A 27,378-nucleotide genomic window follows, 5' to 3' on the forward strand; every position below is an offset into this window, starting at 1 on the left:
TTCTATGACTTCTGGCCCTCAGGCTCTAGGAGCACTTCCAGATTCTGGAGTTCCCCACAACCAAAGATCTGAACAGCTCTTTCAGTCCTCGGGAGGGTTGTTTGGGTTCACACATCTGCCCAGGAAGTTTGTGGCCCCTCTGGCTGGGTTTCAGCTTCTGCCCAGCCATAGTGGTGCGCAGACGCCATTACTGTTTCAACTGCTGGCTGCTTCCTGCTCAGAGGAGAAGAGAGCAGCATGCCTCTGGCTTTTGCACTAAAGGAAAGTTTTCCTAAGAGAAATAGGTTGTTCTGCAACAGTAATTACCTTACCTTTGCATTTTTGAACGCTTCTATGGCAAAAGTTAAGAACGTGAAGTGCCTCTTAAACCTTGAATTGCCTCGTTTGGCTAACTTGAATTCTGAAATCATATTTTGCTGCTCTTGTCCTCTTTTCAATCTCTAATTCAGCTGAGACTGCTCAGACATTATGAATTCACATCAAGATGCTTCACAGACTGTCTCTGGGGAAACAGCCTTTTAAAACGGCAGTCTTTTAACAGCATGTTTATGACTCCTTTTTTCAGACTGAATTCATAAAACTTGGAGGAGGGAGATACTACTCCCTTTATGGAGAGGATGAAAGCTTTCATTTCTGCTATCCACCCATCTTGGTACTCTGCAGAAAACACACTTCCAGACTCTTACACAGGTGGACAGAGTCTAAAACACTGATGCCTGGAGTAAAATCAACATGATTTTTAATAATGGAGATTAATGGGACTAAACTTATAATTCTTTAACAGATACCAGTAGACTTGGACATACGCTTCGAATTAAGTACTTATGTCAGATCTGCATGGAGGTGCTGATAGGCAAAAGCATATGGAGCAATGAAGTATGAAAAGTTGGGTTTGAAAATGAGAGGTAAATCTGCATTTTTTGCAGGCACAGACATTAAGTGAAGTGTTAAACAGAAACCAGCTCTGATGTTTGAATTGAATTTCAAATATAGGTGCAAGGTGGGTTTATCCAAATTCAGGCCTTGACATTTCTGGTGGAAATAGGTTCATTGGCTGCAGTGCACTGGTGGCCATTTTTGAGCAACAGCTTAAACAGTCACACTTATGGAAATGAGAAGAAATGTTTATGGGAGCAAATATAAAAAAATAAAAATAAAAATAAACAGTGTAGTGTGAAACAAAGCCAAATGGAAAATGTACCTGCTCATCTGAAGTGGACCAACAATGCCCATCTTCCCACCAGGCCATCCAGTAGTAGGAAACAGATCTGCACTACATGTGACCAAAGCCCTCCCCATGCCTTGGGGAGACCCACAAGCCCCCCAGATCACAAACTGCTCAGATCCCTTCTATTCTCCTAGCTGGTGTTTGCTGCACTCGTTGCAATAAAGGACTCGTTAGCATGTGGCTCATGTCAGAGTTGTAGTAGGAACCCCAGGAGGTCAAGAAATACCCAAATTCCTTCCATCCTTCACATGCTTCTTCAAATAAATAACCAGACTTTTAAATTTATAACTCACCTTTTAGATTTGTTTTGGCTTTGTCATATCGCTATTAAAAGACCTCCTGCTCGCTACATGCACTGAGCTTTAAAAAAAAACTGCAAAAGCTTCAGCTGTTAAATAGCAGCGTGTGTCAATAAAATGATTGCAATGGAGCAGATGGGCTCCCACCACTGTGTGTGTTGGCCCAGGGCTTCTCATAAATACAGAAGAGAGTTTTCTGTCATTCCATTGAGTGTATTTATATACTGCCAGTCACTATCCTATCAAGGGCAGCATGGTATCAGAATTCCTCCCCAGAATGGTTTTTTGGACCATTGAAAATCTTTGCTGCGGCACACCAAAAAAGTCACATAAAATGTTAAATGGGAAGTAGAGGAAATAAATGTAGATCAGTGAACCGTCTGGATATGAAACACAGTGAACTCTTCTATCTTCCTCCTTCCAAGAGGCACAGTAGAAACCTGAGCTTTAGAGGGAATACTTCCAAGTATGACACATTGTAAACCAAAGGGGAACGACAAAAGTGAATAATATTGTAGAGAAGATAAACTGAAAGTTTCTACTCTTTTATATATACATATATGTCTTTTAAAGAATCCACAGAAACATGACAAGCAGATAGTCAGAGATCCTTTTCTTCCTGTAAACTTTACCTCTGCTACTGCCTGATGGATAAACAGTGAATTCAAGGAACCAACAGAGCACAAGGAACGCTAGAAATGCTAGAGCAATGAAAACAGCCACACTTAATATCTACATTGTACTAGAGGTATCACTGTTTGTAAATAAAAGAAACTGAAAAACAGAATGGCCATCCTGCTCCCAAACACTGCTCCCAAACAAATGCCAACCCATTCCTTCCCAGTTATTTAGCCATTATCTCACAGGATTAGGCTGTTCTCTCCAGCCAAAAGTGAGGCCACCAGTGCCGCATGAGCGTTGTTCCAGGCACAAGCTGCTCTGGCACCCGCACTCTTGTCACAGCCCTTTGGGAGGAGTAAAACCTTGAACCTTTCCCCATTACTTATGTCCTTGACAAATGTTCAAACTCAGCCGCATGCAGTGCAAAGGAAAACCTCTGATATTTTCTTTAGAAGAAAAGTGAATAGAGCGTTACTGATGTACCTGTAACTTAGTGGTCATCTGTTGACATTTCAGGATTGATGCAAACTCCACTGACATGGATGGGATTCTTTCTTTGTGATTCAGTGAGCTTTGGATCAGTTCTGGAGAAGGAAATTGAACAGTTATCAAGCAAATCTAGTCTTACATAAACAAAAATGCCTCCTACAAAATCCAGGTGAGATCACTTCAAATATGCCCTCGTCTCAAGACTTAATTTTATTTCTGCAAGGTTAAAAAAAAAATTCAAAGACCCTGGGGAGAAAAAGAAGTCTTGGACTCCTCTGCAAGAAGTAGTTTGAACAAAAGAAAAGATGCCAGTTACTCCTTTGATTCTGTTAGATGTAAGGTACAAAGACACGAATTTATCTAAGGTTGTAGTATTTTAAAGATTAATCTGTGCTCCTCACTGGCCTGCTCATAAGGTGTTTAGTATGTGCATGTGTGCTTCTTCCAAAACCTGCCCAGCAGCAGGGCAGTGAGACAGTGCTGGAGCTCAGTGCTGTTACAGGGCTTAGATTTCTGATTAGTGGTATTATTGGCAGGCCTGGAAAGTGTTAGTAATGCAATGGATGGAACAAAATTCCTGTTTGCTTAGAGAGGCTCATTTGATTTAGACCGTGCCAAAAATCAGCCTGAGAACAGCACAGCTAGAATTGGAGAATAAAAACCTAAAATGTGGACAAAAAGACCGCCATAGAAACAACAGATAAGGGTGATTTTAGATTGGAAATATCAATTCATAACTTTGGATCAGAGCTACTGTTTTCAGTCACAATGGTCATAAAGATTTTCCCAGTTCTTCTCTCATGGCAAAATTACCGTCTTCATGGTCAGGGCTGAGGGATGACCAACACAGGCGTGGTGGCAAGAGCAGGGCATCCTATGGGCTCTCACAGTTCAGTTCCCTTCACCCGGAGTGCCTGGCCCCTGTGCAGCTGAGAGGCAGGAGATGGGGGATGCCTTGATAAGTAATGTTAGGCTTTTGTCTGTTTTGCTTCTGACGGAAACCTTTCACCCAGCTGCAGAAGTTCACCTTCCTACCGCTCCTCCCAAAGTACATCTGTCCAGCTCATAGCAAAGTCTAAAAAGGCTCTTCTTGTTTACTTGCCCACAAAGTAATTTCTCAGGACTATTACTCCTGTGCTATCTTTGCGTCTGTGTTATGAGTAGGAAAATAAATCCCCTCTTGGGTACAGAAGGATTTTTCAAGCGATCCTGATAACCCTCGTATTTATGAGCCTCAAATTCTTTTTGGAACAACAAGACCCAAAATCTATTTTCAATTTTGGTGACTGGCATGCATAAAATCTGCGGTCCCTTATCATTCCAGGACTTTACTCCACTGCACCTTCTTCCTAGGGCAAATGTTTATGAAATAAGCTTATCCTTATCTTCTGGAACAGGCAGGCCAGTTATAAGAATCCAGTCCCTTTGCTTTTGATGACATCTTTTATTGGTCTTAACAGTGAAATTGAACTTCTGAAACTCTATGACCCAGTCAGTCATGCCATCTCTGAGAATACATCTAATTCTCCCACTGGTTCCCCACCTAGCATGACTTTCCTGTCATTCAGACTGATATTATATACACATTCCTAAGTGGACAATTGGCTGTGTAAACTCTCTTTAACTTAAGGCCACTTACATTCCAACGGTTATGCTATGAGGATGTGTTCTGGTTTGAGTTTGTTACAGTCCCTTCCTTCTTGTTTCTTCTGTAGAAACACAGGTGCATTAATGCACCTACATCACCCCTCACCAGAACAACCCACTACTGAGCAGAAGAGCTGCCCTCTCCCAGGGAATTGCTATCAATCTTCACTGCAGCTGAAATACCTTTTTCACTTCCCAGAGGGGAATATATATAATCCCACGTGGCAGAGAACTGTTCATAAACATCTGCCTATTTGCCTATCCATGCAGAAGAGAAAAGGGTGTAAGTATGTCCATTGCTTATGAAACCATTAGAATTCCATTTCCTTCACTGCAAAAAAAAAAAAAAAAAGCATAAATTTTCATTCAAATAGGAAACAGAATCTTAGTAGACTTCATTTTGATTGTAGCAGATTTTTCTTACTTCCTAATGGCTCTATCTGTTAGAAAGAGAGCAATGTGCACAGAGTAGGAATTGAGTCATGAACACAGGGCTCAGGTAAATACCAGCCATCCTCTTTTTCACCTTTGTTTTTACTCTTTCCTTCTGAAAAGAGAAAATTTTCACATTCTTGCAGGTGTCCCAGTTTCTAAGGTAGCTGCAATCAGAAGTGCAGCATGCCCCCACAAGGATTGGCAAGCAGCTACACCCACTTGCAGGTTCAAGGACAATCAACCCCTTCACTGTTGACTTACTCCAAGCCTTCCAGGAAGCTAATAGAACAGCATGATACCCAAACCAAATCCTGTGTGTCTGAACTCTTTCATGTATAAAACCATGATGCTATCTCCAGCAGGAGGGGGCCTCCTTTGCTCCATTTTAATCTTTTTCTTTCAAATCAGCTCCTTGCTAACTGTAACACGACCTCTGTTTTGTGTCTGTACAGAGGGCATGCTGTCATCCAGCACAAGTCTCACCTATCAAAAAGGAAAAACGTACTGAACTGAGGGATCCAGCATGGAACGAGATGACAGGTGAGGCACAGCAACACAAATAGGCAGCAGTGAATTGGACAAATCTGCCACCTGCAAGCAGAGAGCATGAGCTCAGCTAGTGCAAGAATCTGGTGGCTCTGTGCTGCCCTGCTGGAAGGTCTCCTGACGCCTCCGGACTCCTGCTTCCCTGTAACCACTCCAGTCTCTTCCTGTCACAATGAAATCATTCCTGCTGCAGTGAAGGGATTAATTAGGTCTACCAGTACTTCACTACCCTCAATCCTAACTGAAAATCAGACAGCTTTTCCTGTTTCGCACGTCTGTGCTCAGAGATGTGACTGACCTAACGCTTGGCACCTTAGAAAAATCATGCCCCAGTGTGGATCAAGACTCAGGAAACAAATCCTCTCCATAACTGCGCAGAGCAGGGCATAAGCTAATGCCAGAATGATGTGATGCTTGACGCTTTGACCTTGCTTTCTGTGCAAGACTCTCCAAGCTTCATACCACTGGGAGCGCATCATTTGTGACGAGCAAAAAAGTCAGAGCAACTGGTTCTTAAAAGATTTGTCATAGTTTTGCTTTAAAAATAATTCATCTCATAGCTGAATTCAGTATTTTGGGTCAGTTATAATTGAATCTGCTCAGACAGAGAAGTTATATGAGACTAATTACCTACTGTCTCTACTCGAAGTAAATATTAAAGGCAAGAAAAATAAACATGGGCTGAAGTGTGATATGCAAATCACATTGATAACTATCAGGTTAAGACCATGAATTTATATTCTTTTAATCATTATGAGGTTTAGATGGTATCTCCAGCAAAGAAAAGTCAGTATGATGGTATATGACTGTCTATGATTTGGTCCCTAATTGCAAACAACAAAAATACATTAACCTGCTTGTATCCTGTGTCTCATTATTGTCATAAAAATGATAAGAAAATTCCTTCTTTGTGAAATCCAAGCTGCTTTACTCTTTTCAAGGACTGCTTTTGTAAGAAAGGAGAGTAAGGCTTAGGTCACTTATACTGAATATAAGGTAGAGGGAGATGTTTCAGAAGCAGAGCACTTTAAACATCTTTATTCCTACCAAAGTTAATAAAGTGAAGCCAATTCTGAGCACTTCTTCAAGCTGCAATGGATTTGCTATTAGTTTTCCTGCATGAAAATATGATGAAGAACATAATTGGAGAAAAGATAGTTCGAGAAATAACTTCACAATGGCATTACTCTCAAAGAAAAGACAAAATCAAAATATCCTGGGTCTGGTTAAGGCAGGCAAGGACTTAAAATGAGACTGGGCATGAAAGGGATGGAGAAAAGAATGGGGTGTAAGTTATGACATTTTCACCTTTTCATATGCAAATTCTTGATGAAAAATCCTTAGAAAAAGAAGCTAGAGTAACTTTCAAAGATCAGAACTACCTTCTTTTCCTTTTCTCCTTTTTCCTTTTCCTTCCTTTTTTTAACTTTTTTTTTTTTTTTTAAACTTTTCTTCTCTGTTCCTGCAGGGAAGTGTTTATAGGGACACATGAGATCCTGACAGACATTTCCACTGACCCTCTTACATGAGATTTGGCTCAACCGCTCTCCTCTAAGACGGTCTGTGATTTTGGCAGCCCGAGGCCCAGGGTCCCTTCCAGGGCTGCTGGGCCTGCAGCCACCATACTGACATTGGCCCCTTGTAACTGGGAACAGTTAGTGGGAGCTCCTAAAAATACACAGAAGCAAACAAGGAGCTAATGCTGCTGCTTTGTGCTCAGAGAAGATGCATTATTCATACAGTACATAGACAAAATAGAGAGAAGATGCCTGGCAAAGCCCCCAGAATGGCTTAGTTACCCTCGAGTAAAAACTTCTATTTGTTGAGTAGACTCCATAAATATAGCAGGACTCCTGAAATGTCCAGATGTTTCTGAGCAGATGAAGAATGTTCTCTTTCTGAAAGCTTACTGAATTTTTTATTATCTCATGCACTGTTTGCGTGGGCAGGTCTTCTGAGTGAGTCAGAGCAAACAGCAATCACTGCTGCAGGTATCCAGCGAGAGAGGACAATTCCTTAACCTGGGAGCTCCTAAAGAGGTCCTAACGTGCAGAGTGCTGATACATACACAGAAAATAATCACTGAATCAATGAGCTAAACTTCTCTGAGGGACCTTAACGTAGCCGTGCTGTAAAGAAAGGATTACTTAGCATTGATAGCCATGCCCTCAGATATAGCCGTGGTGGTGTGCTCTCAGGCACACAGACCTCGCTCTTCCATGGGAGACACAATGCCATAGGAAGATTCTGGAGTTAAGGCAGATATTGAGTTAGCCCTCTCTATTGAATTGGAGTTTTTGCAGATGGGAAATAGTTTCTTCTCCATGGTAATTCTTTAGTAATGCCGCTCCACTTGGACCAATTTAAACTGGAAGAAAAAGGTCTGCCTGTGATATCTCTGCCTCAGTAGGACAGCATGACCAGATTTATATCTTTACCTTGCATTTTTGTCCGGAGGGCTTACGCTTTCATCTGATTATGCTCTCTCTTGTGAGATTCTCTCTATGCTTAAAATAGAAAATACCACTAACCCCAGGACTGCTGATAGGGCCGGAGTGCCTCCAAACAGCAGTCTTCTGCGTTCACTCTCCCTTACACCAACCCTGCATCTTCTCTATTTCTGCTACTACCACCAACTTAGTGCCAGCCATATGTATTTAAGGGGTTGAGCTGGCTTCCTTGACTTGATAATCAATGTGTGATTATTTTGTGGTTTTCCATGTGGATTTTAGTTTCTCCAGTTCCTGCTTCTATTGCACACTAAAGATTTCATTTACTCGAATGCTGCTTTTGTATGCTTTCTTTATGGAGCATAAAAGAACCTAGAATGATTTTTGAGTGTGTCTATACGCTTGTTATATGTATTTGTTCATGCTTTTCTGAAGCTACACACACCTGCACGTATATATGTATTTACATTCCTGTAACTGTGTGTAACCAAAATGAGATGATGAGCTGATGAAGACCACCAGCAAATAATATAAAATAATATAGTAGTGCAACCTTAATGCAGTGTTCAGAGTTGCACCTTGACTCCAGCCAGGACTGATCAGACTCTGCTTAGTTCTGAAACATCAGTCACTGTGTATGACAGCCTCCCTCACCCCTTCTCTCCCTTTGCTCTTGTAATGCATCCTTGCATGTAAGCCAGCTTGAGCAGCTGGAAGCTTGACTGCAACCTAACCCCATTTTGAATCATGCCCAAGATGCAACAGCCAGATTTCTTACTGCACTATTTTAAAGCATAGATGCAAGAGGCATCGGCATCTATGTTTTGTGGCCCAGCAAATGTCATGGCAAGGCAAGTGGGATGGATGGCTCCTCCCCAGGTGCAGGGTTGCAAATCCAGTTCACCCCTTCCCTACCCCTCAAGCCATGTGGCAGGCTGTCTGGAAGCATAGCATTGTTCATCACATTAATGTTCAGCTGTCGTGGATGTGAAGAGGAAGTCAAGGGCTCACAGAACAGAAGAGATGGACAGAGCAGACCTTTGAGGAGGAACAGCTTTGCAGCTTAGCAGTCAGCACACGACCTGGGGAAAGCCAACAAGGAGCTGGGAGCACTTCTTAGACACACAACATTAAAAAGCTGTTACGTAAAACCCAGAAACCATGCAGGGTCAAGAGGCAGGACCTGAAGTTTCTCTTGCCAGCCCTGTGCTCACCTTCATCTTCCCTGCATCATCACTGATAGCTCTCCTGTCTCTGTGCAGTAAGGTGCCCTTGCCAGGATATCTGTCATTTTCATCAGTTCCCATCGCTCAGCTCTTCAAAACTTCCTACTAGTGTCATTTAGGCTCTCTCCTTCTCATTGGCTCCTTCTAGCTGCTAACATATACCAGCAATTTTCACAGTCGCCTGCTTTCCATCTGTTACAGTTTCACTGATGTTTTTTTGTCTGACTTCCTCTATGATCTCAGCTTGCTTTTGTTGAAGTTATACACTTTTCCATCCTTGCTGTGAGTTTTTGGATTTTTAGGCATCAAATAAAAAATCTCTAAACAGTTCTTAACCACATTTCACCCTATTTCAGTTACATCTCACAGATGATTCAATTCATAACAGCTTTCGGTTTGGTGACTTCAGAGGTACACAGATAATTGATTGGGATTTTTTCCTCATGGTATATAATGAATGTAATCCAGTCACGCTCTCTTGCACCTTAAGTATTTCCTAACTTCCAGGCACGTGGTCAGTCCTTAAGCAGTAGTGCTCCCAGCTCTGCCAGCAACACTTTAAAATGCCCTTTATAATTTCAAACAGTTCTGATGCTGGAGTATCCCAGCACAAGCCCTCCTGCACCTGCCAGACCCTTGCCAGCCCACCTGAAAGCTCCCCTCCCAGAGCAACAGGAAAGGAGCTCCATTTCCACTTGGTTGTGCAGTTTCCCTGTCCTCAGCCAAGGGGATCCTTCACCATGTGTGCTGACCCTCTGGGCTGTGAACCTGCTTCAGTGTTGTCTCCCTCTAAGTGGGCCACGGAACTTTGATTCTAGCATTTGCTGCCCTCTTGTTTTTACGCTTTCCAAATCATCGTTACTGCTTTGCACATACAAGTTATATGAAGCTTTTGGGTTTCAGTGGCAGAAAGGCCAAGTATATGTTCATAACCGAACAGTTCCAGTTCTTTGGCAATTTAGAACACCTCTTTCAGTCCCTTGGTGTCCTGACCTCACATGGAGCTGATTCAAATTTTTAATTCATCCCGTGGCTAAAAGCTTCTTGTCCTCAGTGGCAGAATGGTTAGAAGGCATTTCAAGATTGCCTGAAGACAACCGCATTCAGGACTACTCTTTGGCAGGGAACATCTCAAGTCATGCATCCCTCACGGCCCTGTCTCCAGAGTTCACGCTTGGTATGCCTACACTTGAGAGAGGAGCTGCAGGCCCTCAGGGTTTTCTTTCATCACTAAGGACAAAGGCAAGAGATGCCAAGCAGCATCAGAAGAGCCAATCACAGTGCTATGAACAAAAGGTCCCCTAATGCCTTGGATAAGACCAGCAATTTCACAGTCTGCAGAAGGGAACGACTGAGGAAATTCTGTGGAATTCAGTAGAAATCCTGAACATTTTTCATTACGATAATAAAAGAAACGAAGCGTTAAGTGGGAAGGAAAGGTGCTGAAGGCTACAAGAAAAGCATTGCCTGCTTTACCAGTAACAGTGGTTCTGAGCAGTAGGCCTAGGTGCCTAGAGAAAAAGGAGCGTGGGCTTCGCTGAGAGGCCTACAATGGCACCGAGGAGCCTTCAGAGATGAATGGCAGCTGATTTCCCACAGATCGATGATTTCCTGAGACAGATTTCATTCTGAAGCAGCGAACACAAAATTTACATAGCCAGAGTATTTTTTACTGAAGTGAAAATTGAAACAGCTAAACTGTGTTTATGCATGTGTATGCATATGTATCAACTTTCCTTCCTCACTTGACATGATTGCAAAAGAAATTTCCATCCTGACTTTTCACACCCACATGGGTACAGGAAGAAGAAATTTAAAGGTTGCTTGAATTTATGTATCCACTGTGAAATTCCTGAGTACTGAAAAGTACATGTTGGTGAGGAGATATGAGTGCTGTGTAATTTACTGTGTGAGTGCTTCCAAGTGAAATGTTACTGTACATCACATCGCACTTCTTACTGAGTGGGAGTTCACCTTGCTTATCTTTGGCCAAAGTTTTGCAGTGACATTCGCTGTGCAAAACCTACCCTTTACCTTAGCTAAGTGGTGCTATAGAAGCAATAGTTAGCAGCTGGAAACACCTAAACAGCATGGAGCAATTTCCTGTGTTTAACAGACAAGAATGTAATTTTACCTATATAGTTATTTGTTTCAATTTTAAGTTATTCATTGGAATCAAATCATGAGAATAGAGTACTTCCAGTAATTTCCTCAATTAGGAAATGAAACGTGAAATTCTTAAAACCAGTTTTACAATAAGTAGTGGAGGAGATGCTCAAAAAACCTCTGACTGAGACTTATTCAATGCCAGAGATACTCAGAATGGGCTTTAAACCATAAAATTCACACGTTAACTTGAATTTCATTTCTGACTGGTTGGCATGACTGGCTTATCACCATGTCTGTGTGTTTGCATGTCTAAGTGTAAATAAGTGCATTTTCCTTGCCTTATAAAGACAATGTCATAGATTTGACTTTTCTGCCTTGGGCAGCAAGCCCCACAGATGATTATATGGGGATAAAACATATGTCAAAGAAAATGTTTCTTAGCTCTCTTGAATGCAGTGCCAATTATGTCAGGCTAGCTCTTACTGCTTTAAATTAAAACCATACTTCATCTCAGAATTAATTTAATTTTCTGGAATAAATGCGCTTAAAAAATCCAACTTGGATTCTCCAAAGGATAAGGGTCAGCTATTCAGGGCATCTGAAGAATAGCATAAGAGTCATATTCAGGCAGCCTAAATTCAACCCGAATCACTGTGCTCAGGATTTCTTATCAACCTGCTGTAAGTCTGTAGAGCACAGGGACTATTCGACTCCTGGACCGAGATGGAATTTAAATCCTGGATATTCAGCAAACCATTTCCTAATTCTTTATGTTACTGAAGGAAGTGACCCTAGCAAGACTTGATAGGCATTAAAGGGTGGCCTATTTAAACAAAGGGCAGCCCTCAGTTGTCAGTGATTTTCACTAGTCTTAAAAGAGGAAAACAATCCTTATATCTATTGAAAATCTACTTCTGGATCTGCCCCCTAAAACAGTATTATCAGAAAGATGTATTTCCCTTGCTTTTGTAATGCAAAGGAATCATAGACATCTTTGCTTTAAGAGGCAAGAAAGGTAACTAATTCTATACTGTCAAAAATTTTATCTTTTGAAAAGTAGGGTGATGAATCATAGCCAAAAAAAAGCCCCGTGGCCCCGGCTCCAAAAACCAAACAATCCAGCAAAAATAAAGAACAAACCAAATCCTATTGGTTTGTCATCCATCTGTGTTTCAAACAATCAGAAACAACAGCATCACGTATCTTCTGGTCTATACCTCCCTGGCCATTCTAATTAATACTGGCTCAAGGCAGTATTTATTTCTTAGCTCGTGAGATAATAGGTTATTGACTGACCTGTGAGGTAATAGCCAATTCTGTGTCTCACGTAGGAAGTGATTGTGTGGATTGAAGTTTGCCATTGATTTTGCTTCCATACACTCAGGGGGACCATCTATATAACTGTCACATAAATAAGAAGAAAAGGCCCTTAGTGACATTTACTGACTTCTGAAGATTCCTCACCTGCATCCACTTGACATTACTGTGGCCAGACCAAAAACCCACTGAACTCACCACTAACTTCAGTGCAGTTCACCAGACCTTCCTTATATGAAGCAGGGAAATAGGAAGAGCTGACAACCTGAAGTCATGGACTGGTGCAACAATAATGTAGATTCTACATCTTCTTCATCCTGTGCTATTTGCCATCTCCTAACTGCACGGATTCTGAGGACCCATGAGAAGCATGAAATATCTGTAGTGGTATCTTAAAGGACTGAAAAAAAGCAGAGAGAGATTAAAATCAGATACCAGTGGAGCTTTAAGTGCAATGAATTGAAAGGAAATAAGGAAAGGTGAGCATACGATCACAAACACAGAACTTGGTACAATTTAGGAGCTCCATTCTACTGAAAGCTTCAGGAGTAGACAAACTGGTGTCACTGCAGAATATTTGGTAAAAAAGTACTTGTTTCATCTGTATCGTTTTGGTTATTCAAAATCATAAACAGTGCCTTGGAGAGCAGAACGAGGATAAATAGAAAAGTTTCAGCTTTTCTGAAACACGTATTTCTGTAATGTGCTTCAGAAAGAAGGAGGTTTCAGTGAGTCAGTGTGCTGCTGCAAGAGTTGGAGTTCCTCTGGTAAATTTTTGTCACGGTGGTAATTGCAGAAATAAGCAGTTCCTCCACCACTCACCCATTTATACCTCTCTCAATATTAAATTAACTAACTCCCTTTTGGGAGCCATTTGGAGAATGATCAGCAAAAACCAAACGCAGAAAATTACTGAAATCTCTGTTGCATTCTTCTGTTGGTATTACTGGGAAATATCATCCGTTTCTTCTGGCCAGTGATTTTCCCAGATGCACAGATCATTTGCTGGCTGCCCTGCTTAGACCCATGTCCTGTCTAAAGCCAAAGCTTACAAAGGCTCTTTGAAAAGTCTTTTTGAGACGGTGTGCTGGCTAATTAAACATTTATTAAACATCATAGTAGCTTGAGAATTAATTTCACCTTCCTGTTTCTCAAGCCTCAGCTCTTTTCTAAGCTTTGACTGTACCCCTGACTTCAGCTGCTTGCCTGGCTTGGTTAGGATTTCCCAGTTTGCTTGTACACCTGTGTGTCATTTGCAGGGAAGATGCTGCTCATTAAGATACACGATGGGGATCTTAAAAGGCATTCATTTATTTGACAAAAAGGCATATTGGAACAGTACTACTAGGTGGCACGTGCACCTTGTTTTTATTAAGTCACGTAGTAGGGAAAAAATTAATATAAAATCCAAGGAGAACATTGAAAGCTAATTTGCCTTAAGGTACAGAAGCTTCTGAAAAACTGCTATTTTTTATTCAAATATTACAGGGACATAGCATTTTTATTCTCTCATTTATGTCATTTAGGATAGCTAATGATATATTATTACACGACCCAAAGCCAGCGTTGCGTTCTCTTCCTTGTATCTGGTACTGCTTTTCCAACTACTTTGTTCCACCCAAACCATTTCAGATACAGTCTCAATTACAGAAAATAATAGGATTCCTGAGGAGGTGTAAATGCATACCGTGGCATGGCTGTCCTGCACTGAAATAGCTGAAGAGCCTTTCTGCATTTCCACAACATGGGCTGAGGGTGCTCACGTGCCTTCCATAGAACAATCTTCAAGGATTTTGTGCGACATCAACGTGCTAAATACTATCTGCCTGAACTGGGGAGGATGTCTCACAGTTTAATTGAGCACATTCATTACAATTGCCAAGGAAGGACCAATATCTGCTTTCTTTTCCTGTGAATTCAATACAGACCCAACAGCAACTGTAAGATCAAATCCCAAGGCCAGGTATGGGGCATTTGTTATATGATATTGAATTTTTCAGCCAAGGCTTGAGCAGGTCATGCTAATTAATGAAGAATTTTCAGATGGATGCCCATGATTTCAATGAAGCCAATGCTTTTGGGAAAAAATAGTCTGCAACGTCAAAAGAAATTGGTTCTATTTTGTCAGAATAAATAATTTAAATGAAGTACACAGTATTTGTAACTTGACTGGTATCCTGTCTATTGATTCTCTCTGCACAAATCTAAAACTACATCTTTTTTAACACAGGGGATCCTCCTGTGAGATCTCTTTTTGCTTTTGATCTAGATTTAAACAAATTAAAGTCATAGAAGAAACCTCCTCCATGCTTTGAAGTCTGGGCAGAAGCTGATATTTAAATCCTTGCAAAAAGGAAGAACCCAAAGAACTGTTATTCTGACTTGTACCTCCTACTCATTTAGCACTAATGCAGCTTTAGCAAGTCCACACAATCACTGTGATTTTATGACCAGCTCCTCTTTGCTTCTCCCTGGGTTTATTTGGGGTTGATAAGCGCCCAAAATGCAGTAGGTGTGCAATGTGCCCATCTCTCCTCAAACCCAACCTTATTCTCTGTGTCTGAACGCATATAGCAGGGTGCTTACTCCACAGAGCAGCAAACCTTGCAAGAAGAGTATTATTACAGCTTCTTCTAAAGGTCCAAAGAAAATTCCCAAACGTTAAAGCACCTGAGCCTTCACAGAGCATGAGAGCAGCCAGGCTGAGCGATGGGGTTTGGTACCACCCAGCTGCACCAGCAAACATGACTCTCATTTCAGTTTTGTGTTCTTCCAAATGAAAGCACATTTCTGATGTTTTACACTGTAGAAGAAGCAATGCTTACAGAGCTAAAATGTAAAGTTTATCAGGTGACAAACAGGAAAAGAGCAGATTGCAATGAACAGAAACAAACCTGTCGTTCCCATCAGCAAACAACATATTTATCTATATAATTCACCGTCTGCTTTCCATTTTTCAAATAAGAAGCTATTATTTTCAACTGGATATCAGACACTACAGCCTGGATATTTTTAAATACTCATAATTGCAAACCTGAAAGACATTGGCACGGTAAGAAGCTTAACAGCGATAAAAGGAACGTAAGAGGAAAGGTAGAAGAGATGGGAGCCAGCAGTAATGCTTTGTGTGATACTAATCTCATTTTCCAACAGCTTCTTGTTTCTGTGCAGAAAGGTCGCTGCAGTTGTGCTGCACACACAGCTGTGCCTATGGAGCAGCTCCAGTGCACCCCTTACCTTTGGCCTGGAGACCAAGAAATGCTGAAAGACCTTTTCTCATAAAGCAGTATTTCCATACCGAGTGAGGTTATAAGCAATGCTGCCCCAATTCAAAAGACAAATAATGGGTTCAACAAATGAGCTGTTGCAAAAAAATAACATTTTTTCCTAGTCCACAAGTTCATTAAATCACTTCTTATGTAATGAATGATGACATATTTGTTTACCTAACGTCAGCACATAATCGTTGGCTGTTAACTCCTGTTAGCTGAAAAGGACCCAGTGATCCTCTTCTCACAGGAAACAAGCAGAATTTCCTATTCCTTTATTATGAAGTTGCTGCAGCCATTGCAGAATGAGCACATGACAACAAAGCGGGGAGCAACAATTCCAGGGGTCCTGGCTTAAATCCTAACACTGGGAACTTTTAGATCAAGTGAAAAAAGTCTTTAATAGTTTGGAATCAACTCGGCAAGTCTAAATAAATTATCCTTAAGATATAATTTGAGAAACGGAATCACATTTAAACACATCATTTGCTTTACCCAGGATTTTGAAATTCTGTACTTTAAAAGGCCTTCAGATAACAGTGATTACATGCAGACTGCCATCAGTGATACAACCTTTTTTCTAAGATGGTGCCACAGGTGAGCTGTGTCAGACTGAGGGCAGCTTCCCATTTTAGGTCGTTTTTCCCCTCCACAAAGGCTGAAGTTCTCCAGAGTAGTGCTCTGCCCTGCTGTGCAGAATGGGATCGTTTTGACCACAGTAATCCTTTGATAAATGAAAGTACTTCATTCACCAAGGACATTTATGTGTCGTGCTGCCACTTCATTCTGAAGGCAGCACTGGAGCCAATACCTTTCCCATTGCATTTCACACACAGCAGGTAAAATACTCTGCTTTATTTATTACACGATTCACCAGTTTTAGCAAAGAAGCTTCATAAATGTAGATGCAAGTGTTCAAATGTTGTTAAACTTGATGTGCAATGGTATATACATTTCAAAGCTCCTTCTGAGCTCTAAGTCATAGTCCACCTTTTGTGTCTATGGATTGACCTTAATCTCATCAACGGGCTTCACTGATTTGCATCAACAGTTAATTTTTCCTAGAAAATAGCTTCTGTGGGGGGCTCCCCTGCATGAGGATGAGGAATGAGGATGATGGCAGAAATGCAGTGCACTGGGATCATTCATAATGGGACCACACCAAATCCCTCCAATGTCACCCAGGGCTCATTCTGGGAGAAGGATTTATCAGATACAGCTCAGCTCTTGTGGTAGGAAAGGCAATGAAATTCTTTTCTTTTACTCCTTGCTTTGCCTAGTATGGGAGTAAGCAGGAGACCTTATTTTGCCAGGTTAATCCATCAGTGCACTTTGGTGCCCAGCTGAGCAGCACCAGTGCCCCTGTGCACCTCCCAGCTGGGCCCAGGAATGCTGCAGCCTCCCAGATTATGTACTCCATGGACTGTGGCAAGAGCAAAACTGGAGTCTCCATTTCCATTCAAGTGCTGTGTTTGCTTGAACGGACAACACAACTAATTGACTACTGCACGTGGTTAGTAATCACCATGCATATATGTTGACACACAGTGTAAAACATATATTTGGTGAAGGTGCAGCTCCTTGGGCTGTACAGCTGTAAGGGGATGGTGCCTCCTGCCCCCACCGAGGGTCAGTGGGGTTCTGCTGGGTTCCAGGCACCTTCAGTAGGAACCCAGGGGACAATGCATCTCAAAGTCCTGAGATAAGGATGGGTCCTCTAATCAGGACTGCAAAAACCATCTGGATTCAATGCCCCGAGACTTTCTTAGTGACTTTAAATTGATTTCATTCTGCTCCACAATGAAGTCCCTCCCTCCTCTTGGCCTGGTTGGACTGACAGAAAAGCGCACAGATTCCATGCAGCATTTGACTCACTAGAAATGAAGGCTTCTATCCTGTGTGTCTACTTAAGCACATGCAGTCACAATGTTCCTTAAGCTGTTGCTAGCGGTCGTCATGTGTGAGTGCTCCTGAACATCTCTCATGACTGCTCAGCTGTAAAATCCCGAATACATTCCCTCACAGTACCACTCATATGAATAAACTGCTTACCTACACAGTAAGGTAATGCAGACTTCATTTAACCTCACCACTTTAAGGTTATATGATGATGATGTTACCCCAATGTTATGATCACATTGTGATTACCACATAAAAGCAGACAATTATCACCGACCCAATGTAACCGTGCAGCCACTCATGGTAACGACTGCAAAGCATTCATTCCCCTGCTGAGAGGGTTTCACCTGAGCACAAAGTGGGTGCACACACACGTATTCCTGTGCACTAGGAAAATAAATCCCAAATTCAGCCGGGGGTACTGAGGAAATAGCACCACCAAGTACTGCTGCAGGACTGGATCTTGCAGAGGCAGCTGTTCCCCAAGTACCTTTGAAATCCTTGCACATACAAAGAACGTACACTGCCCTGAGTGTTTGCATTGCACAGATGCAAATGTCCTTTTACGTAAAGTTTGAGTCTCCACTGCACCATCCCAGTTCAAGGATCAGTCAGCCCAGTTGGGCACGCAGCCAGTACAGACTGATGCTGATGCTGTACAAAGTTGAGCCTTAGGCCATGCGGGGTTTGGGAGTGCACTACATAAACTTTCTGTATATATAATTCAGAATCAGAGCGTAAACTGCTACTGCCTGTAACTAGTAGAATTGCAGGCAGTTTGTTTTGTCCTGAACTAACAAATTATTGCTCCTAGAATATGTCCGCACTTTATATATGAGCAAAAAGAAAGCATTCCAATTATGTAGTATATCAGTGGCTTTCCAGGTGGGCACTGAGATGCAGCACAGTGTTAAGTAGCTTTCTTCTCCCAGGAAAGCTGCCATGTGAAGTCTTTTCAGCAACAACAAAACATTAGCAGCAGCAAAAAATTGCAATACATGACATCATTGCGATCAGGCCTAAGGAGCACAGCTTGCTTTTGGAATCAGAACACGGGTTAGCAGAAGTGTTAGTCGCTGTGAATCTCTCTGAGTTCCCTTTGCTCCTGCTGATGAGCTGTGCCCCTTCAGCAGACCCAGGGCTCACAGTGCTGCCACAGTGGGTGTCACAGATGGAAGGAGCACACTCAGGACATTCAAAGTGAGGCTGGACCAGGCTCTGAGCAGCCAAATCGAGCTGCATGTGCCCCTGTTCATTGCATGGAGCTGGACTAGATGATCTTTAAGGACCCCTTCTAACTTACATGTTTCTGTGATTTTGTGATATATACTCACTGGAGCTATCAGCAGGTTACACTTGTGGATCCAAATTCACTTCTGGGGCTTGCAGACACAAACACTGCTTGAAGCATAACTCTGTAATTGGGTCACATTACCAGGTGTACTGGCACGTCAGCACAGTGGGATGACACTGCTGCATTGTGCCTCGCTCGCTCTGAACAGCTCAGCACAGAAAGGCTCCTGAAAGAAATACCCTCAGCAGTCATTTGCTTTGCATTGGAAAAAATAGAAAACGGGACTGTTTTTGTTCTTTCCTGAAATGTACCTGCCCTGTTTCCTGACAGACTCTAACCTCGGTCATTTGTCTTCTGCACCACAGGTAATAAAATGATTTGCCAGGATTTAATGGAAAAAATGTGTTTCTGTTTCCCATTACTTTTCGCACTGCTGTACAATGCCCACGGCAAGTGGCCACTTAAACCTCTCCTGGAAACTGCTTCTGCTCATTGGCACCACTGCAGTGCGCATGTGGGTGCTGCAGGCAGAGCCCATCGCGTTTCAGCTGCTGGCAAGGAGTCAATGCAACGTGACAGTGGGGAGAGAAAGTGGATTAGGAAAGGTATTGCTGGCTAAAAGCCTTTTCCAGGATGAACAATTCCTTTTCCACTCGCAGAGGGCTCTGAATATTGGTGAGGGTGCAGGTGTCACAGCATCCCTCCCCTGAAATGCCCCAAGTCTGTCTTTTGTATCTCAGTGCTTCATTATAAGTGGAGACTGACTGTGCCTTGCTGATACCAGGGTTCGTCATGTTGCATAAACAACACTGAGTCTTCCTATGGAATCCCAGGTTGTGGAATGTGACCTAAATAGACATAAATGTTCTCTGAAAAATGTTTTCTGGCAGAGGACTGTGTGCATTCTGAAGGTTACAAATTGCACCCAATTTCCTGTTTCAGCTGCCTGAGTTCTTGTCCTGAAGCTGTTGATTGTTTCAACTTTCACAGTTCAGAGAAACCTCTTCTATGCAGAAGGAACAGCAGCAGTAGTAAGCACCAAAGACTGCTGAAACAATATTTGTCATATATATATTATATACATAATATATACACTACACGTAGATTTGTCAACAATATACGCCACGCTCTATCCCTGCTTCCTACTGTTGACTGGTATTAGTGATATGAGCCCTGATCTCAACTTATACGCCAAGATTAGTTAGAAGTCTTGATGCAGCTTCTTTTCTGAGCTAGGCGGTCATGTCACAAATTTGCCTCTTTGCCCACAATACTGAATGTGACCGTGACCCATTCAAATCTCCCTTCTTGCTGCCCCCAGCCTCCACCACCATCACTTGAAATCTCAGTGAGGTGTCAGGAATGGTGGTTTCTACTGCATTTCTTTCAGGACCTGATGTTCTGTAAGTGGCAAGAGTTTCTGGTTTGGAGCATAGGCCCATTCCCAGACCTGCTTCTTGCCCTTACAGGATACTGAACTTAACAAAGCTTAAACATCTGAAATACTAGGAATGAAAGAATGGAACAGTGCGAGAGCTTTGAGTACTTAATAGAGTTGGCCATGAGAAAGCTGTGCTCAGCCATAACCACACAGGAGCAGGTATGCTGCTGTAATAAAAGCAGTGAAGAAAGGGGCAATAACATGCTTACATAAATGTTACAAAATTAGGAAAAGGAAGAAAAACAGATCTTAACTGGCACCAAATAATAGCAATTTGTTTTCAAGCCCTGACACAAAAATGTTGACTTAGCTTTTATTAAGCTAGGTCAGTTTACTTTTATCCTCTTCAGTTCCCCCATGAAGTGGGCAATAATGAACAAAATTCTCCCTTTGCCTTTGCTATTTTCTGACATGGAAGCTTCCACACCTATGTAATGTATGATGATCACAACCCACTTTGTCATGCAGTAGTGTTCTGTATTGCTGAGTAAACTGCACTTTGCTATGAAAACACAAGTGATGTGCCTCATCCCAAGAGTGAACAGAATGGAGTGCGTGGCCCCAAGATGCCACAAAAAATACTCTAGTCATGGACTTATGGTTTGATTGCTGATAGGGTCTTAACTAAAGCAACTTCAATACAACAGTGTTCATAAAAACATTGCCTTGTGGCCGCTCGGTTAAAATCATAGGGTACTCAGAATGGTAAATTGGAAGGTACAAGCAATTACTGTCATTAGAAAAATGCATCATTTTGAACGACAATACATCAAAATAAAGGAGGAATCTGAAGCCAAATTCAGTTCCCATTGAAGGCAGAGCTCTCATTAAGCACAAGTGGAGGCTCAGCTATTCAAGCATCTGTAACGCTGTGCCACTGAATGCTGTGGAAGAGTTAATGGAGGGAAAAGCAAATACTTTACAATCTACCCAGTCTATGTAGCCTTTCAAATGTTAATATACCCTATAAAAATAACAAGGTAAACTCATAATGATATATTTTAAACAGATTACAGGTCCACTTTCAAACCAGGAGAAATTAATCATCAGGGATAAAAGGAACTTGTCCTGGTTTCTGTTTAAAGAACTGAAAGCACCACAAGAAAACAAAAGAGAGGAAAAAAAGTCCCATACCAAAGCAGCACGATGCCTTTTATCCACAGAAACCAGAAATGTTTTTGACTGAAAGGAATGTGAGCTCCAAAGGCTGGAGTCCATTTCTCTCCTCAAATCCAAAGAGTATCTGAGACACAAACGTGACACATCTGAACTGTCCTGATGTCCATGAGAAGTCCCTGACTGATTTCAGAAAGGCTTTTGGTTAGACTGTGCTTCAAGCTGTTGTCAAGCTGCCTGCTGTTCAGGTAAGGGGCCCGGGGGCTGCAGCCATCTCAGACTCAAGGGACAGCCTGAGACTATTCCATCAGTAACAAAACCAGCACACGAAGCTGGCTGAATCAGAAGGCTTTTTGGAGGACTGTCTTGTTTAATGAACTTTTGGCTGTGAGGTTTCAGATCTAAATGTCTGTTCACCTTTCTTCCTGTTTAAACAAACTCCCAAGAGCACGAACCTCTGCTGAGCACACCACATTAATGAGGAGAAAGGCTGTTTACCCTGACTTCCATAGGCAGTTTGAAGGAGGAGAATCCAGCCTGATGGTGAGATGTCTGTCAAAACAGTGGTAACCAGATGGTGTCTGCCCTGACTTCTTGTGGCTAACAACCCGTTTGGCTCAGAAAAATTGAATATATTTCCCCAAAACCCAAGTCTCATCAAAGGGGTTGGGTAAGTCAAAAAATAAGCCCTGCTTTTGCTGCTTTTTTTTTCTGCCTACCTTACATTAAATCACTTAGTATCATCTTTAAAACCTGAATATCTAGCCACATTTAATCATTGCCTACCTCCCAACAGCACGACTACTCAGCATGTCGTATTACTCAGACGGGGAGATGGATCATACAGGAAAGACTTTGGGATGGCAAGAAAATAAGCTCAGGTGCCCAGCCGGCCTGCAAGGAGGACACATCTGTGACTTCATCCTCTCTGTGCTGAGCAGGAGGTTTGGGGACACATCTCCAGCCTCTCCTGCCTTAGGACCATCAAGTTGATTGCGAACACATTGCATTTGGGCTGCTCAGCATAAGCCAGAACATCTCCATATTTTTTAAATGCCTGACATCTGACTTCAATTAAGCTTATCAGCATTAATAGAATACATTTTGCACTCACTGAGTAAAGGGTTTTTTTAATCTTTCATACCATCATCCAATAATGCTAAAAACTGATTTTTAAAAAGCACATTCATGTGTAAATCAGTCCTTCCTCATTTCCCTTAACTTTTTTGTGTAATCTTACTTCAATATTTTAAAAGTCTAACCTCCTTCTGAGTCGTAAATAATTCCTATTGGCACAGCCACGCTGTGCTGAGGTTCAGAGGGCTGTTAATGAAACACGGAGCCTTTGATCACCAGTGTGGATCTGCAACATTCAGACTGACCTACAGTTACAGGTGGCAATCAGGGGGCAATGACCTGCTTGTCTGTCTGTCTGTCTCAGTGACTGCTGCTCTCCTTGGACTCCCCAGTGGACGGGGCTGCTGGCCAGCAGTAACCACCTTCTCCCTTGACTGCACTCTCAACCATTCAGTCAAAACTAAAGAAGTAATTCTGCCCTCTCTCAGGCTCTCTTCCTCAAAGGCCTGTGTCGTTCTTATAGGATAACACTCCACAGTGATAGTTACCCATCTTCCAGCATGCTTTTACCATCTGCCTTTTTCATCTCCCCTAACAATGAATAAAGAATTATTTAGTGGGAACAGGAGGAAACAAACACCTTTACGATTAGAGATTATTTATGCTTTCTGGATCTCACAGTAGAGCAGTGACAAAAACACAAGCAATGGGAGTTGAAAGCTCTCCAACTTCCTTATGCACATTAATTCTCAATACCTCCCAGTGACCCTGTGAAGTCCTTATGGACTCTGGACAAAGCAAAAGCTGTGCTCTGGTTTGAGACAGCCGAGCCCAAGGACTGTGCCAGCCCCAGAGGAACAGCAGACCCTGAAGGCATTGACCAACCCACTCCTGTCCCACCCCAGGAGGGCACCCAGCTGTGCCTGATGCTGCTCTGCCCACGCGTGCAGGATTTGTGCAGCCCAGCCAGGCTGTGGCTCGGGGTGATCCGCTCAGCGCCGACAGCTCCAACAGGGGAAGTCACAGAGGACATTCAGAGCCATTCACTCCCACTCCCTCTGACCTCTGCCGGGGGAAAAACAGCTTTTGAAGAACATGCAAGTTGTCCATTTCCTGCTAGTGGTGAATATGTTTGCTTTCACTGTTTTATTTCCCTGATCTTTGTTCAATGAAACCCACGAACGCACCAGCATGTTGCTTGTCACTCAGGTCATCAGCTGAGAGTGTGTCCAGCAACAAAGAAACATAAAATGAAGCAGCTGCAGTGTAATTTTCTGATCAGTCTATTAGACATTTAGTCACTTCGAGCAGCTCATACCTCTGTTCTACTATGTCAGCTGGCAACTTCAGACGGCTGGTAATTATATTCTTTCAACAGATATAAAGTCTATAGCTCTCATTAAAATATTCATGGCAAGAAAGATTTCAATCAGTTAGTGAACTGCTGTTACAGTTAAAACATAAATCACACCAGTACTGTGCTGTGGGAGAACTTGATGGACCTGCAGTAATTTATGAGTAAATACAAAGAACACGAACAGTGATGAGCTTGAAGTGGCCAAGGGATTCTTCTGTGTAAGTGAGAACCTGCATACAGATCAGTCTGCAAAGCACAGCAAATATTAAAGAAAAAAAGTTATGAACTAGCCAGCTCAGCTCCCCCTGAGCTCTCACAGCTCACACCACGGATGTCTTATTTTCCCTACAGGAATGGCAATCACTGCTGTGCACACCCTTCACATCAGTCACAGCTGGGAACTACCTATTGAGAGCGTTAATTACAGCAGCCACTGTGGATGTAAGTTAAAAGAACCATTCTACTAAAAGACTTTCTAGACTAACATCAGCATGGTCTGGAGAAGCAGACTTACATTTATTTGAAAGGAATAAAGGGAACGCCAGGTAAGAAAGGTAACTTCTCCATGACAAAGCCCAACAGCTCACCTGGGACCTGCCTTGTTGGGAACTGATGTTCTTCATTGACTGCACATCCTTCTCCCCGTATTATTTGTATTGTTTGCTACAGGAGCAGCCTAAATTAAAGACACCAAAACATGTACAGAGGCACCAAAACCTCAGTGAATTCTGTACCACCACCTCATCGGTTCCTGTTGTGGAGCTCAGACTTTTGGAAAGGCTGCTGCTGGGATACGTATGCAAACTGCCTGATTCAGCAATCTTAAAAGAAACAACAAGAGCCAGAAACGCCTCCCCCAGCTCCCCGCCCCTGTCTCCCTCCCCAGAAAAGAAATTACTTTCATTACTGTTTTCCATCAGTGTTACAGATGTCTTTATAAACAAGGGTTTCCACGGTCTTACCCAGCACGTAGCCTTCTGTATCTTAAACAGTAGTTTAAAAATCCCACTATCTTTATCTAATTTAGCCATCCACCAGATCATAATGATTATAGATCATTTCTACTCTCAAATTAACCTTGGGGAGCATTTAGATACTCTTGGGTAAATGCTCAGAGGACTATGGAAATCTCTAATTTCTACATCAGCAGAGGGCTTTGCATGCTTGGTTAAGCCTGGAACTGCCTGTTCCTAATTTGTTTCTCCAGATGAATATTTATTTGATTCACAGCCTGTTTCACAGATGCTTTTAAATGTTTTGTCAGCAAGAAGCCTGCATGCGGATAGAGAAACTCCTATTTTGCTTTCCCTTGTGTTATGAGTAACCCTCCCAGTTATTCGACCTTCCAGATCCGATTTAAACAACAGATAGAGCCTAACCTTAAATATATAAAAAGGCCATTCATTTTGAGACTGTTATTTTGTTGGTAAAGAGCAAATATCTGCTGAAATGTTGCTATAAAAACCATTTCTTGCATCTCTTTTCATGTTGAGTGGCCAATTCCTGACTCCAAATACAGCTGGGTTATTATAGCAAAAAACATTGGCAGCTTAAGAAGGAAAGCTGAGCAGTAAAACTAAAAAGATCAATAGGAGAAAAGTGATGACCACAGAATCGTTGAGGTTGGAAAGACCACTAAGATCATCAGGTTCTGTGACTGCAGATCTGCCAGTACGGCTGAATTACCAGTGCTGAGCAATTGTCACTGAGCTGAGGGCAATGCAGTGCATGAGTGTGAAAGCCCGGGGCTCGTCTAACTTCTGCTGCTACAGATAACTGCCTTAAAGAACACTCATTGCCCAGAAAGCGCCACAAGTGAGCGTCGCTGTGGTTTAAATGGATGAAAATTGTAGGTCCGAATTGTAATGCATTTCTCCCAACATTACTCGTGTCCTGCACGTAACCCCACACAGAGCTGTGTGGGAATCTGTTTGCACAATGGCTATAAATAAGGCTGTCAGAAGGCTGTCCCCACAGGGCCACTTCTTGTCGGCACAGTGACAGCGGTAATGCTCGATTCTCAGCAGCTTTTTGCCCATAAATGTGGACGTGACTTTGGGCTGATATGAAGCGCGGATGGGCAGCAGTTGTAGCCAGGTCCTGTGGTGCCATTTATCCTTGTCAATGCATCCTCGGTGGTTAAGCAGCAAAGACCCAGCTGCCTGCCACAGCAAGGGTAACCCTTAGGAGAGATTAACGTGTGCCTGAAGTTACAGCTGCTCAATGGCCTAATCCTGCTCCCAGCGAGTCCTTTGGAAGCTGCCTCACTTTGCTGAAGCCCTCCCTAAAGCCAGGGCAGCTGTATTCACACTACTGAGGTTTCCATATGCCCCCACTGTAAAGCAGACAGCAGAAGACTCATCAGTGATTGGGGAGAGGTGCCTGAGTGCCATACGCTGCAGACTGCAGGGGATGTGCCCAGGAATGGCAAAGAAGGCTTTGGCACCGTTTTAGTTGGTGTAAATGTAATTTTATATTTATAGCCACATGTAATGAAAGGGGAAATATGGAAAGCAATGCCCTTTTGAAATGTGAATAGCTGCTGTTCATTCTGACTCTCCGGATTTGTAATCAGCTTTATCCATTTAATCTCTCCTACAGTATGCTTTGTAACAGTACCTGTCTCAGGTTCAGAGACAGCTGAACTCACTTTATTAAACTGGTGTTTCAGTGATTAATGCCAATACATTACATGGAATGTGCAAAAGCAGGAGTTAGAGATTGTTGAGGAAGTCGGTACAGATGTTAGGACATGTAAAAAGGGCTTCTGGAAATGCAAGGAGAAAAGCCAGATAAGCAAAGCTACTGAAAATGCAAGGAGAAAAGCAAAGCTGAACTTGCCAAGAGAGATGGGTGAAGAACAAACAACGTACATCTGGTAATCTGTGAGATGAAGTTGGATGATACAGCAGGCTATCTCCACGTGTGATTCCCAAACACTTGATAAGGAGCTGGCAGTATTTAAAGGCTCTGGGAATATGTACTCACCAATCATACACAGATAAGTGGGTGAGGAGTGCACTTACAGCAGTGTATTCGTGCAGGTGCTGCTGCACACCCATGGGGCTGCATCAGCTGGCTCACAAGGGCCAATGGAGGAAGAGGAGATGCCCTCCTTCCTCTGCTCCACATCAGACTGAACACCAACAGTGGGTGACACCCACCTGCGTGCCAGGGGACTCAGCACCCCCACCTGAAGTCCCCACTGCAGCCGGCAGCACCTGCACAGCCTCTGGGCAGATCATCAGTGAACCCTAACGCATCCCAGGAGGACAGCTGGAGCCAGGGCTCCTGGCACGCCAAGTGCTGCTGAGAGCCCCACGGCTTCAGCTTCTCGTCCTTTATCTCAGCTCCATCTTTCACTCCACCCTTCAGAACAGGAAATCCTACAGCCTTAAGTGGATTATTCCCAGATCTCTACGCAGGTATCTATAGATATATTTTAAAAGCATGCCTATTTTAAAGCAAGGTCAGGGATGACATTGCTAGATGTAAGGGAAACTACCACTGAAATGCAGAGACAAAATGTTTTGGGAAAAAATATATTAAATTAATTAA

General features: G+C 42.6%; 2 long non-coding RNA genes across 8 annotated transcripts in view; one reads left to right on the forward strand and one right to left on the reverse strand.

Moving 5' to 3' along the window:
- Positions 1–6,344, forward strand: part of LOC107054633 — a 101,854-nt gene extending 95,510 nt beyond the window's left edge. For 4 of the 5 annotated variants that reach the window (XR_006931479.1, XR_006931482.1, XR_006931481.1 and 1 more), the window contains 2 exons: positions 2,665–2,806; positions 5,172–6,344. This is a non-coding gene — a long non-coding RNA (uncharacterized LOC107054633). The remainder of the gene's footprint in view (positions 1–2,664; positions 2,807–5,171) is intronic. The other variant, XR_006931480.1, reaches the window with a different exon arrangement.
- Positions 1–27,378, reverse strand: part of LOC101751275 — a 102,310-nt gene that overhangs the window by 36,202 nt on the left and 38,730 nt on the right. For 2 of the 3 annotated variants that reach the window (XR_005839761.1, XR_005839762.1), the window contains exons 2-5: positions 12,566–12,767; positions 12,347–12,451; positions 4,468–4,615; positions 2,632–2,732 (exon numbers count right to left, since the gene is read on the reverse strand). This is a non-coding gene — a long non-coding RNA (uncharacterized LOC101751275). The remainder of the gene's footprint in view (positions 1–2,631; positions 2,733–4,467; positions 4,616–12,346; positions 12,452–12,565; positions 12,768–27,378) is intronic. The other variant, XR_006931483.1, reaches the window with a different exon arrangement.

This window comes from Gallus gallus, chromosome 14, assembly GCF_016699485.2.
Source record: "Gallus gallus isolate bGalGal1 chromosome 14, bGalGal1.mat.broiler.GRCg7b, whole genome shotgun sequence".
In the NCBI taxonomy this organism is placed as follows: domain Eukaryota; kingdom Metazoa; phylum Chordata; class Aves; order Galliformes; family Phasianidae; genus Gallus; species Gallus gallus.